At 40.4% G+C, this 14,613-nt stretch overlaps 1 long non-coding RNA gene across 2 annotated transcripts; it reads left to right on the top strand.

Annotated features, from left to right (window-relative positions):
* The first annotated feature begins 215 nt into the window (after nt 1-215).
* LOC122999011 lies at nt 216-14,023 on the top strand. Of its 2 annotated transcripts, none has more exons than XR_006407560.1 (3): nt 216-585; nt 9,648-9,724; nt 13,332-14,023. It is a non-coding gene; the product is annotated as an uncharacterized LOC122999011 (long non-coding RNA). The 2 variants fall into 2 exon arrangements; XR_006407559.1 differs by lacking the exon at nt 216-585 and adding an exon at nt 4,469-5,163.
* The last annotated feature ends 590 nt before the right edge of the window (nt 14,024-14,613 follow it).

Here is a 14,613-nt window from a genome sequence, read left to right on the forward strand (position 1 = left end):
ATGGCAGACATCAAACTTATTAGAAGGCCTGAATTCAGTGACTGAGAGAAGGTGACGTTTTTTTAATGGGACTCATGTGAAGCCAGGCATTTTTTTTTTAGAGCCATCATCTAGCGGCTGTCGGTGACACTTTAAGGTACTTCCACATTCGCTTCAGCTTCAAGCTGTGGCAGTTGCAGCTCGGTTAGTATGTGTGAAAATTAACAATTTGTTGTCAGTTTGTGCTGGCAGTGATTCTGTTTCCATTCTCACTTTGTAACAAAACTCACATATGCCTACCTGCCTCCGCTTGTTATTTTTCTCATTGAGCCAAAAAGCACTTTTGCTGATATCAAAAAAAACAAACGGATCAACTTTGTCATTTGAGTAAACCTGAATTGATCTCAGCTGTAATGTAGTCATCGCTTGTGTTCGTACTCCCAGGACTTCTCAAAATACTTTCCTGATCAAAAGCTGAAAGCAGACGGAAACAGACTGTAACAGATCCCATCTCTTTCTCAGCTATAAATCTGAGACTTGTCTGATCTGATGAAGCTATACATGTAAACAAGATCCTATGCAGCGGAGCCTCTCGAGGTAGCAGGGGTGAGTGATTTTATTTTTGTCATCTCTCAGGTATGTATCTCCGTTGTCAGAACAGGTTTGTGCCGTGGTGCTTGGCAGCCCGGGCTCTTTCTGCTCGGCGGCTGAAGATTAATGAGCTGTCAGCGGCGAGGGAGGCATTAAAAGACAACCTTCCCCTGGTCAGAAAAGATAATTACTGTTGATCACTAGCGCTGTAAGAGTAATACCTGTCTCTACTCATCTGTCTGTGGCTACCTGACTCTTTACCTGTCTGTCTGTTTTGCTGTCTACCTCCCTGTATACTGTACATGTCGAGTGGTACTGGAAAAACCTTTTTACTGATCACTTTAGTTTAGCAAAACTTACCCACTTCTACTCCTACTTTTTAATGAGCTTAAGCACAATTCAATCAGGTAATACACTTGAGACTTAAAGTGCCAAAATCCATCTGCTACAGGAAACTCTAGCATGTTTTTTTTTATCAATAGGTGTAAATGTTATGCAGAGTAGAGAGAATCAGAGAGACAGAGACGGGTTGATAAAGTTTCAGGCTCAGACAGAGAGGCAGGTTTAGGCTCAAGTTTATACAGGAGACAGGTTCAGGTTCAGACAGACTCTGGCTCAAGCCTGCACAGTGAGAGAAGTGGCTGTTTTTAGTGTCCACTAATACGTTTCAGAGTCTGCTATTCAGCAGCCACATACATAAGACACTTAATACCCCTAAAGGAATGTTTAATACATGTTTGCAGCTTGTTTAGATGGTTGTGGCTGTACTTGCATATGACAACCGTTTTGTGCCTCCGTCAGCCCTCATTTTGAATCCAAACACAGATATGTGTCGAGATAAAGTCAGTAACAAATGAACTGCATAATTAACAGTTAATTTTATGTCAACTGTCAATAATACAAGCATTATTATACATTCACAAGTTAATTTCATGCTTCAGAGACACAAGTCAGTCTGGCAAGAATAGAGCCGGTGTGTAAAAATAATGGAGTGGAGGAAAGAGCATGTGTCTGTCCACACACACACACACACACACACACGGCGGCTAGGATGACAGCGGATTGTCTCTTGCAGCCGCGACGGAGCCCGAATGCAACGCAGCCGCTTGCTGTGAACATTGCGGGTTGAGTTCAGACAAAACAAGCTGTTTTAAGGTCAGACAAAGAGACAGGTTTATGTTCAGGCTCAAATACAGGAACTATTTCAGGCTCGGACAAAAAAAAAGCAAGTTTCAGGCTCAGGATTAGTCAGAGAGAGAGAGATGTAGGCTGTGGACAGAGAGGTTCAGGTACAGGTTGGGAGAAACAGGGTTACCCACATTCATGTAGTCAAATCAAGCAGTTCTAATGGGCTGAGGCAGGAAGGCAGCAGGACGTTAACAGGTAAACAGTTTCTGCATGATCAGAAGTGATGCGAGTTGAAAAACAGTGATACTCATACTCATTGCATTAACAAATTCATAAAAAATAACTTGAGTCTTAGAAAGCCTTTCAGTAAATTGCAACTGAGTTATATAATAAGGACGTCTATAGAGTGCTGCAACATAGTGCCATTTATCAAAGCTGAGTTTGTACAAAAGCTAGAGAGTCTGTCTTTCTTCTTCATTGAAACTCTGGAGACTTTATGCCTTCAGGAAACCTTCAGTTGCTGAGACTTTGTGCCTCTCAGGAGAAAAACACACTCATTGTTCTGCAACAGGGCTGCTGTATATTACTTGATGCAGCCTAAGAGCTGGATTCATTACCGATCCATAATGCAAACTCCACAGTGACAACACCCGCTGCAGACAAATTGGTTGCTTACTGAAAGTGTCAAGTCATCTATTTTAAAAATTGGACCAAGTTAGAGGTGAGAAATCATACGCCCCTACTTCTGAAGTGTTCGAACCTTTGTTTCATGCAGGTCAGAGAAATAAGGATTGGTTTCATCTGGAGTAGTTCATCGCTGTCCTAGTTTGAGCTGCAGCTTTTTTTTTTTTTTTTTTAAGATTCATGTTTTTTTTCTCAATCTTTTCATGTCTTTCCTCTCAGGTAATGGCAGCGTGTTTCCTGTGCTGCTCAGAAATATCAATGTAACAAGTACAAGAGAGAAAGAAGTGAAAGAGCTTATGTGGGAGCTGTCGTGTATTCATTTTCTGCACAATTGATATGTCAGACCCGCACGTCAAAATGTGAAGCGATAAAAAAAAAAACGTTTTTTGAAAACACGAGTTCAAAGTCAGTCTTTCTTTCTTGAGCACTTGTGAGTCTCTGTATGGAAAGTAAACATGTTTTTCTTGCACTCCACATATTTCTCTTACACGTGTGCTATGGCCTCTTTGTCTAAAGCGCCATGTCTTTACATTCTGCCTCGTACAGAGTACAAACAGTACTAGAACTTCACATGCAGTGATTTTAAAGAGCTGCTACTTTTCCATATATTAGCCCATATGAATCATGACATAGACAGCGAACTGCCTCAGTGTAATGACCCCTCTTCATGTGGCTTCTCCAGAGCCCGTCCTCGCTGCACATACAGATGCAATTACTTCAAAGATGACATGTATTTCATGTGGTGCAAGCTTCCCTGGATTGACTTACTTCATCTTTTAATTGGACCATCATCAACGTGGATGCCCTCGACGACTGTGTTCTCTGTGGAGAGCTGGAGGGAGGGAGGGATGGATCACACATACACTACAAACACTTGAAACTGATAAAATGTGTTTGCGAAGGGATTAATTTCAGCGTGAGACATTAAACAGGTTTTTGAGTAGAAATGTAATGACTTTTAAGATGTTTTTGTACTGCGTGGAAGAGAAGGCTGAATCAAAGATTTCCTGTCTTGCATTAAATAAAATACATGAAAATGAGGATCACAACCAAATGAGACGTCAAGATATATGACCCATATAGTCCCAATTACATTGGTGCCGTGCCATTGGTCCGACAGCCCATTATTCCGCAGCCCCAATATTTCGAAAAACTTCCCATTGCACCGAAAGCCCATTAGTGCAACGGCCCGTTATCCCGAAAACAAAAGCCCACTGCTCCGAAGGCCCATTGCTCTGGAGATAAACACTCTCCCTGGAGTTTTTTGCCCTTAAGATCTTAATGTATTTTAATGTGCAAATGTGAAGATACCATTTATAAAATGCTTGCTTTTTAGTGCATTTAGTGCATACTAACCCTAACCCAAAAGGTAGGTAGGTAGAGGTAGCCTAATCGAAACACCTTACCATAAATACATAATTTCACCACCATGGACAGGACCGGCAGTCACTGAACTCCAACAACTCCAGAAGGTGCACTTTCAGAGCAACGGGCCTTTGGAGCAATTGGTGTTTTCGGGATAACAAGCTGTCGGACTAATTGGCTTTCAGTCCAGTGGGACATTTTTTGAACTATTTGGGTTCTGGGATAATGGGCCTCCGGACAACTGGGCAGTCCCCAATACAGTTTGAATTTAACTCCTGGTATCTGGTTGTTGAGGTGTTTTATTGTTCTATTATTTTTTCAGTATTCCCAAAAAGCAAAGTAACATAATGAAAACATTACTGTTAGCTTAAAGGATAGCTGGAAATGTCTCTGTCTGCATCTGGTATTTTTTTCCGCTGACATTGTAGAAAAACAATTGTACAATCTGGCATGCCTAAAAAGTGATACTGTACAGTCTGACAGACTGTGACCTAGACTTTATTAGAGCCAGAGTGGCATGCAGTGGATTTGTAAGACTGTTGCTTTTGTACAATGTGTAGGTGTTGAGTTTTTCATTGGATGCTGGATTGGAACTGCAATCCTACCATAAGGACAAAAGAAGCAAAACAAACCCCATAATAATAGATGACTGTACAATTAGCAGATTAAATAACAACATCAGGCAAATCATTTTACAATCATATTTTTATTTGATCTGGCTGATGGGTCCGGACAAGTTTCATGCTTATTTCATGGCTTTTTCTGCATTTTGTCACATAAAGTATATACTAAATGTCTAAGTTTTAATGAAAGATTCGCTAACAATTTAAGATACTTATCAATGCATTGCTGTATCTCATAAACACCTTCCTCACATTCATTCAACTTATTGATATTTTCCACACCATCCTCCGTACATGCTCGTCCGTGTAGCTGTAACAAGGCGAGGGGCATTCATGTTTACATTGAAGCAACCCATCAAAATTTCCTGCCAGGGTCTAAATGGACGAGAGCCCCCAAACATCACATCAACCCAAAATGACAGAAATCCAGAAATCCTTTATATGTCCCAATATAAGATCCAGAAACTCTCTCGTTATTTCATTTCGCTCTCTCCGTGACCTCGCGGTATTTCTTTTCAACATCAGGTCATCAGTTCAACGCATGCCTCTGAAATTGGCTCTTGGCACCATCTTGCGTTATTAACTTTGGGATTGAAGCAATATGCCTCCTTGCCAGGAAAAGCGGTGGCTGACTGTGAGATCCTCAGCTGCTGGAGTCATATACAAACATTAGTTCCTCTAATTAAGGATGGCAACGAAAGTGCAGTGTAATTAGTCTGGGAGAAGCGTTCATGTAGTTACACCTCCGGGCCGACAAATCCAGGAAGATCTGAAGCTGCAGAGCTCCGGGAAGGTACAGAGTAATATTTGCTCCATATCGTTTGTCTTCTATAAATGCCAATATATGTATGCTTTATGAATTAAACATCTTCCCTTCCTCCAATTCTTTGTTTTGCCAATTAAATTTGTTCCAGTCATGAAAATGAGCACTAATTACCCACAGCGAACAATCTGAGAATAGAATCAAAGGGTGTTGTGTTTGTGAGCGCGGTTTACCCGCCGACAACAAATATGAACAACAGTTCAATAGATTTCTGATGACCTGAAGGCTCTTGTGCAACCTTAGATCTTTGGAGTCAATAATGGCTCACCGGTCGAACCAGACATCTGAAGAGCCTCCGCTGCTGTTGTTGCCAACCCGCATGCATGCATGTGCAAGCAACAAATTTTGGCTTCACGAATACTCCCAGAGAAATTCGTTGTCACAGGCGTTTGCAGCAAAGAGAGGTGCATGTGTCGGTTACTGGGTGTCATTTGGATGTGCGTATTAGTGGCATCAATGTGGAGTTTCATTCTTCTTCTGTGGCTTTATATTGTTTAGAGGTTAAAAAAAGAAACAACCACTGCCGAAGGACTTGGCTTCCCATCGCTTTTAAGCCCAACAGGCATGGACTTGCAAAATATGTAATTACCAATGTCAACTCTCCTAACAGCAAGCATTTTATTTAACTGTTTTCTTTGTCTAGTGTGGTTCTGATCTGCACTCAGAGTGGGTGTAAAGGGGTTTTGGGATACCAAGATTTACAGATGCTATTAAAAAGTGGGATTTGCTCACCTGAAAGGCCCTTTTACATCTACTTGTCAGCCAACACCCTTCTCCCTCATTAATTTTCACATTCAAGCTGTGTCTCTATGTAGACGTTCGAACCTGTTTAATAAAACAAGGTACAATTAAATTTGATCCAGCATATTTGGAACTGTGAATAGTTTAATTCGCAAACAAGAAAGAAAAGAAAAAGAATTGAAAATATTCAGACTGAAGTTCAATTTCGTGTCACGTCTGTTTGCTGGATAATTTTGAGATGTCAGCAGTGATTCAGAGGTCAAATTCAAATATAGACACGTGCACAAACATACACACAGAACAAACACCTATAAATTTAGAGAAGTTATTTATAATTGTGACAATTATTCTTGCAGAAATAATATCTTATAAAAGTTTAGGAATATGTCTTAGGACGAAGTCTCTTTCTGACAATATGAGGTTCAGTGTTTTACTGTTTAGGTGCCAAAACCATTGTGCAACATGTTAGACATATAATTATTGTGACTATAGATGAATCCAGGTTCCAAAAGGCTAAAGGATTTCACTTTTTAAGCACGTTTGCCAAGAAATCTGTCCTTTTGAGCTGACTGTATAATCATCAAATGCCACTAAACTAAAGGTTATAATCTACTAAAACTGATTTTGGAATGAAATTTAGTCCAGTTTTATCAGTTTGTTCTTTGCTGTTATCAGCTACTCCAATGAGACAAAAAACGGAAAGTAAAAGTCACTTGCCTCTACTTCATGTCTGTCTTCACACCAAATCTATTTTACTTCACATGTTTCCATCACATTCTGACCAACGAGGGACCACTAAAGGCCAAATGATCTGCCCACACAGGGTCGATGGTGAGCTGCCAACCCCACATTAGCTTGGTACTGTTTCATGCCCAAAATTCCACTTTAACAGTATCATGTGTTTCCAATTTTTACTAAATGATGCATTTTTACTAAACAATGACAGAAATCACGGAGTTTGATGAATTAAATCATAAACTAGCAAGTCATTCCTGTGGGGTTTAATTAGCTAAACTACTCCACACAGCACTGCATCATTAATTTCAGACTAGTGAGAGACTGAACAACTTCCACATTCACACAGACTACCTTCATCTGACTGCTGACTGTGATTTACCGACACATCTCTGCTTTCACTGTCGGTGTAAACGTGTTCGGTTCCAGTCCGACACCACAAGTAATGGCAGCGGCGCTTGAGAGCACAACACACAAATCACCCACCAGATTCAGCTATAGAAGACGTCATTTTGCGTCCAAGATCTTTTGTGATGTTCGTTCTTGATGTAGTCTGACAAAAAAAAACCTCAACTCAAAGCACTAGCTTTTTTTTCCAGGGTTCAGTTGTCATAGAGATAGGTTACATCATAAGCTAAGTATGGAACTTTGGTCACTTGATAACAGATGGTCATACATGGGAGCATGTACAACAAAAAAAACAAAACAGTTGCAGTAGCTTACATGTAACAGCTTAGATTTAAAGGGCTAATGAGTAACTGAATACTTCAGGTGCCGAGATTTATGACTTTCAGAACGTATATTTTGACCTGAAGGAGAAGGTCAGTAAAGATCAGAGATTATTCAGTGCTTATTTTAGAAAATCCAAACTAAACTTAAGTCAACTTGACTTAACTAAGAAGCCAGTGGACAGAGTTTTAAAAACACCACTGCAGAAAACCCATCAGAAGTTACCGTGCCTCACTGCTCTGTTAATTATTTCTCACCACTGGTATTTCACACCTGCCGGGGAATGTCGGCGCAGGCCCGGCAGCCAGCAGCTGAGCCAGGGCATGATTGATATCTGTGGTTATTTCACTCTGTCCCCTCGCCCGAAGGCGTGGCTGCACAATGAGCTTCTTCTTCTTCTGCTGTCTCCCACGTGTGTTGCTGTAATTCTTCTCCCCTGATCGCTCTGGCACACCTTGAATGCTGGGAGGGAAGGCGGATTGGGGGATTGATTGTGTGTGTATGTGTGTGTGTGTGTGTGTGTGTGTGTGTTTGAGTGTGCAAAAGTAGGTGTAAGGGTATGTTTTTGCATGCTTCAGAGCCTACATGCACGCACACACACACACACACACACACACACACACACACACACACACACATGCTGCAGGTGACCCAACAGACACACACTCACATTGTTATTGATTTCACCTCTTAAATCCTCTTCAGTCATGAAGAGGAGGTGCAGGTGAAGAAGAGGAGGCTGGTTAAACAACAATTATTAATCTACAAGATTGTTCAGCCAAACTGGCCCAGCACACTGGCTCCACAACAACACGTGGCTCCAAGCCAGCATTAGGATCATGTTCGTGATGTTTTGTCTTGTATAAAGCCGTGTAGCGGCAGCACTGTTGGGAAAATGTTTGGATTTAAAAAATGAAATCACTTGTAGGCACAGGATGCTGTGGTGTACATACAGTGTGCTCCCAGAAAGAATGAAGCTCAACGGATATAAAACCTTTGCATGTCTGAGAACTTGTTGACTGATTCTCCGGTCTGAGTACTGACGACGGAGGAGCTCTTGATCTCTTGATATCTTTTTCAGCTGTTTCTCACTAAAGCGGTGCCTTGCATGGCAAGTATTGTCATGAAATGTTGGGCAGAAACCAAGCGGACAATCCAGAATCTGATAACCACAACCCTGTCAGGAATCCAATACATAATGAAAGAATAAAACGGAGGTATGAATCAATCAAAATGGTGAAAAAAAAAAAGACATATATGGTGCCGTGAAATCAATTAAAACAAGAGCACAATTTCTCTTCCACATGCAGCGCAGTCTCTTACTCTTCATTTGAGGGTATGCGTGTGACATCACTGTGTGTGGAAGTCATTAGTAATTACTAAGTGGCAAAAGCAGACATTCAATATCTGTCATCCATGCATTCATATACTACATAACTGCCCAAATTGAATAGAATACTTCAGATACAAGCATTTACAGGCTGCTGAAGGCTAAAGAGAAGGGAAACAATGTGAAGCAACATTTTCTAAGGTGTTCTCTCAAAGGGAAACTTTGGTATTTTTCAACCTGGACCCCATTTTCTCATCTTTTTGTGTCTAAGTGACTAATGGGGACAACAGTTTTTGAAATTGGTGGAGAGAGCGCTTCAGCCTGCAGCCTGAAAACGGGCTGCAATGTAATGCTTTGGTACAACAGCACCAAGTCAATGTACGTCCACTAAAAGTGCTTGTTTTTGGCACTGATAGGCTCAGATTCTTATTATGAGTGTCTGACAGCATTATGGAAAGGATCCCTACAGAGAAATAAAATGTTTCTCTTTGCCTTTTCTTTACCTTCTTTGTCGCTTGATCCGGTCGGTTTGTTATTGTGTCTAACCAAGTCTCGCTCGAGAAGAAGTCTCGTTCTCACGAGAGTTGAGTTGTTGTCAAAATCAGCTAAATATTCAGCCATGACAGAGCTGGAGAGAGGAGTGCTTGTGTTGCAGTACAGAAAATCCAGAAGATTTTTTAAAGTCATGGCTGCAACCAGAATATCCAGAAGTCGCTGCAATTTTATTCAAGTAAATTCTGGCAAATTATTGTAAAGATCTACTTTAAAAAGTTATAATGATGATTATATCACATGAAAAAGTGTTATCACCACATAACCTGTATGGTATGTTGAGGCCTTGCAATATAAAGTTTAGTTTTTTGCAGCCACTCCCAGCCTCTGTGGTCTTAACTACACAACTGTTTTCTATAATTGTAAGTTTCAGGAACAGGTGAGCAGCGACTGAGCAGGTTAGACAAGCGTTTGGACCACAAGGAGAAAACCTGACACAAGAAAGTGAGTAATACATCTCTCTACAGCCAAGGTACCTTTAATTAAATCTCATTAACACATAAACAAGCTGCATCTTGTAATGTAGCGTAACCATTGTAAAAAATGAGAGAATTTGAAGTCAGTGATATATAGATAAAGATAGCTAACATTATCTTACATACTGGACTAATTGAGGCAGTTGCAGCAGAACTAACGGAGCGTTCAACTGTGGATGAGTACACATTATTGCTAATAAATTCAACTTTATATTTATACAAGAATGGATGGTTTTCAGCTGCTGTAGCTCCTTTATGGATTTTATTGTGGCTCAAAAGTGTCCATCAAAACTGCACTCAAAATCCAAGCAAATTTGGCACGTGTACTGACATCTTTGAGTGTGTTACGTTCTGCCGCCAAATGTGAACACACTGCAAACCCAAAACTAGTGCTGAAATGATGAGCTGATCAATCAGTTAGTTGATCAACAGAGAATTATCTGCAATTTTGATAATTTTAACCCTTAAAGGCACAATACGTAATTTCATCCGCTAGAGTTCTCTCAATCAAAACAATAACAAAAGACGGAGTGTGATGATGGTGTGAAGTAGCAAGGGATCATGGGAGTCTTCATTGTTAGGGATAGGATTACTCCAGTGTTAATCGTTCAGGATGTTTTTACCGGTAGCCGAATTACCTGCAGAGGTCTCCTCCTCTCCAGAACAAACGGACTGGGTGATTACAGGTAAAAACACTGAATAAAGCTGTTTCACCTAAAAAAAATCTGTGTTTCTCCAACGATGTTCGGCAACCACCGGATGTCCGGTACGGGCTGTTAGCCGAGGCGCTGCTAACACTTGTTTGGTTTATTTCTTTGATAACTTAAGATCCAGACGTTCGGCAGGTTTCTACCGGGAACCGAATTATCCGCAGAGGTCTCCTCCTCTCCAAAAAACGTACACTTCGATTAAAATCTTTAAAAATACTAATTAAAGCTGTTTCACCTAAAAAAACAATATTTCTCCGATGATGCTCGGCGAGCACCGGACTTCCTGGGGGGGCTGTTACCCGAGCTGCTGCTAACGTTTGCCCGGTTTACTTCTCTAATAACTTGAGATCTAGACGTCCATATCGTTAAAATTTACCACGAAAATGTGTCTTAAAAATTAAAATTACAGATTTTTCTGGGTTTGAAAATTGTTGGAAACATTTGGGATAATGTAAGTACACAACCCAACAATATATATATACTGGATCTGGTTGTTTTTAGACATTTTAATGTGGAATAATTACATATTATAGCTTTAATGTAATTTATCAAACAAAAACTGTTGCTGGTTTTAGTTCCTCACGTGTGACAATTTTCTTCCCTTCTGCATTTTACATCACTGTAATTTCGATATCTTTCTGTGTTTTGGTACCGTGTTCAACAGACTGATGCAATGTTACCTTGGGCTCTGGGACCAAATAATTCATCAAATAAAATAGATAAAAATACAGATTAATCAAAGATGAAAGTAATCATTAGTTGCAGACTTTTCAAACAAGACTCAGTATGTGGCTCAGGACGGAGCTCAGGTGTGAATGTGCGTTAAGTAGACAAATATGAACCAGGATGTTTCTGTAACGGAGTGTGCACGCTCAGCACTCCCCGCCCAGATGAATGATGGCTAAATAAAAGGTACAGAAGAGGAAAGACAGGTTAAAGATGGAGTGCAGCTTCAGAGTCAGACATGGTTCTATCTTTGAACAGCAGTAGTCAATCGGTTCAGTAAATCCACCAGGATTGAAACATAATACTTGTGGGGTTTAGCGGGGGATGGACTGACTGACACTAACACCCCTTCCTCAAAGATCCTTTTTGTCTTAAGCGTTCGGAGGTGGACAGAGCAGAGCTATCAGGCTGCTCCTAGCGCTTAGCCAAGCAGTTGTGAAAACACACAGACCCCGGCGCCAGGGATCTCACTGCACTTTTTTGACCAAAACCGAGAAGCTCTGGCTGAGACCTAGGGGCTCGGAGGGGGCGGCGGGGGAACCGAGAGTGAAGATGAGGGGGTGGAAATTGAGGAAGATTATTGTCCAAAGCTTTAATCGGGTTTCTGAGGCAAGGCTCAGCGCCTTTAAAGGCGGAGGTCTGGAGTCAAGTAATACTCGGTCCGTCTGGAGTGTGGAACTCCTGTCAAAACAAGCTATCGTGAGAATGCAAGACCCAGCTATTGGAGGGCACAGGGGAGGAAAAAATGCAACCCACAAGATCAACAGAGGTAGTTAATATGAAATAACAGCTCAATGAAGGTTTAATAAAAAAAATCTCCTTGAACCACATTAAAAAATGTAGCGCAATACTTTAAGGCTTGTTAAATATATTAGCCAGCATGTTAGTATGTGGAAAAGTACAAAAAAACACATCACACAGCAGGTCGTTACATAATAGGTGCAAAATCATTTGGGGTTAAATTTTAGCTAATTTGCGATATCAATCTGCAATTCAGCCTTTACATTTTTATTTTCATTATTATTATTATCAATGTATTTATCAGGGATAACATACATTAATTAACATCAATATGATGTAAATGTGTCAAATTTAACCAAAGGACACATTTTCATCTGCATTCCCTGAGCAAGTTGATGTTATACATCATATATAAACTTGTACACACAGTACAGCATTTTATGTACATAAACTCCAATTAAGTTATGATTTTTGATTTCTATCTTGTTAGTTTGTTTGTGAGCAGAATATCTGAAAATGTCACGGTTTTTCACTGAAATTTGGTGGAAAGATTTCATTACATTTTTGAAAACCTTTCAGTGTTTTTTTTCTGAATTAATGTAATAACCTTAATTAAATGATCACTGTGTGTATTTTGATGCAGATCCATATGCAGATGCAGATATATTCTCTATTATTAGAAAAAGCAGATTGTGCAGGCTTGCTGGTGCTCTTTGAGTGCTTTCTAGTACTTAGATTGTGTTGTTTTCTATGTATATTATGTGTGAAGGGAGAGATGTTCAAGTATGTACCTACAGTGTGTTTTTACGAGCTATTTATATGAGATATTAGTTTATAGAATGAAATAAGCCAAACTAACAGAGCGAAACAGGAGGCTTTTATATCAGAATTTGTTCTGTATCTAAAGCACTCTACCACTAGTGTTGTTCATGCTGAAGTGCTCTTAAAGCTCTTTCTATTACTGTGGGTTATTTGCGGTCTTCTATTTTGGATGCGACCTATTTAAGAGTGATGTGTGTGTTTATGCAGTCCTTTAGCCCCCACAGAAACACTCAGGTTACTATGTTGCAGTAATTACGCTCCCTGCTTTTAGCTGTCATAACATAAAATGTTTGGGCAAGGGGGGAAAAAAACAGACGAGGTTGTCACACCGAACAAAACCGCTAACCAGACATAGTAACCCGTGTTTAACTGGGCTGAAATATACTATCGCTGACAGCGGGTGGGAGCATAAAATTGGGCAACCGTCCACTCATGCCAAAACAATAAAAAAGCAGAAGAAGGGGAGGAAGATATATATATTTATATATGGAGACGGAGAAGAAAAGGAGGGGTGGACTGACTAACTTTGAACTCGCTCTCAAAGAACGCTTTTGAACATTGTTTATCGCTTTTTAGATTCTGAGAGGCAGACAAGCGGACAAAGGCGGCGAAACAGAAAAAGCATTCAGACACAAAAGCAGATACAGACAAGTAGAGACCCAGACTGAAGGAGACAGATCCAGAGACAGAAGAAAGGAGGAGGCAGTTACTAGGAACAAAGAGGAGAAAACTGAAGAGCACCAGTCCTGATCAATGTGAGCTCCGGTCCAGCCTGATCCTCCTTTATACAGGCAATCAAGCCCGGGGTCCGCTGAGGTGTTATTACTTTGTCAGGGGAGACTAGGTTGTTTGGGGAAGATGGATGATAGTAGGGACATGGTTCTGACCCAGAAATAGTGTCTCACCTGTGTTGCAAAGACATTTTTAAATAAACCACAAGGATGTAAATGCAGTGTATCACTTAAAAATGACAAATTAACATTGCTAATAAGATGTACACAGTGATTCTGGGGTCTGATTTTGATTCATTCTGAACATTATGACCTCGTATTTCAGAGCATTCATCACTTCCTCCTTCACCTAAAATGACCAATGTGTACATTTTCCCAGCAAGCAACGTCTTGTGGCCGTGTGGATAAAAATGTTTTTCTTTTCCATAAAAAAAAAAAAAAAAAAAGTATGGAAGTGGTGTGACACCGCTGTACCGCTGCGGAACTTGTTAACGGATAAGGCTGGTGATTTTTCTATATTTATCTTACTGGCAACAAAACTCATGTGCAGAGCCAAACCACATTATAGTTACAAGTATTGTGTGTGCATCCAAAGCCTGATATATCTTATTCCTCTGTGCCAAAGACTCGGGTTGTTGTCCAAAAACTATCACACCGTTGCTCTGGGTGACCAATTCTTTCACCATTAACATTATGGTCACGTTAGTTTGTTTAGAAACGGCTCCAAAGACTAATGGCAGCGATAACGTTTTCAGTCCCCAGAGAGCAGTTCAGTGTAAAGCAGACAGCACATGTCACAACCTCTTGACTTTGCGCCACATTGTGAATTTCCTCAAAGAACTTTTAGTGCATAGTCAAGAGGTTTTGATATATATCACAACAAGCTCGTGAAGCACTAAACAGAACTGCGTTGGCATCTGTCTTACACAGAACTTCTCTTCAAAGACTGAAGACTTTCCTAAACAAACTAACATCACGTCACGTCAAAAATATAGAAAATTGCCAGCCTTATTCTTTAAATAGATTGTATCAGCCAGCTTTGAGTTATAATAAACTCACTGGAGCAGACAAAAATACTGTCGCTGGTTGTGTCAGTATACGTTTAATGATACGGTGATCAAAGTGTT

This window comes from Thunnus albacares, chromosome 15 (assembly GCF_914725855.1).
Source record: "Thunnus albacares chromosome 15, fThuAlb1.1, whole genome shotgun sequence".
NCBI lineage: Eukaryota > Metazoa > Chordata > Actinopteri > Scombriformes > Scombridae > Thunnus > Thunnus albacares.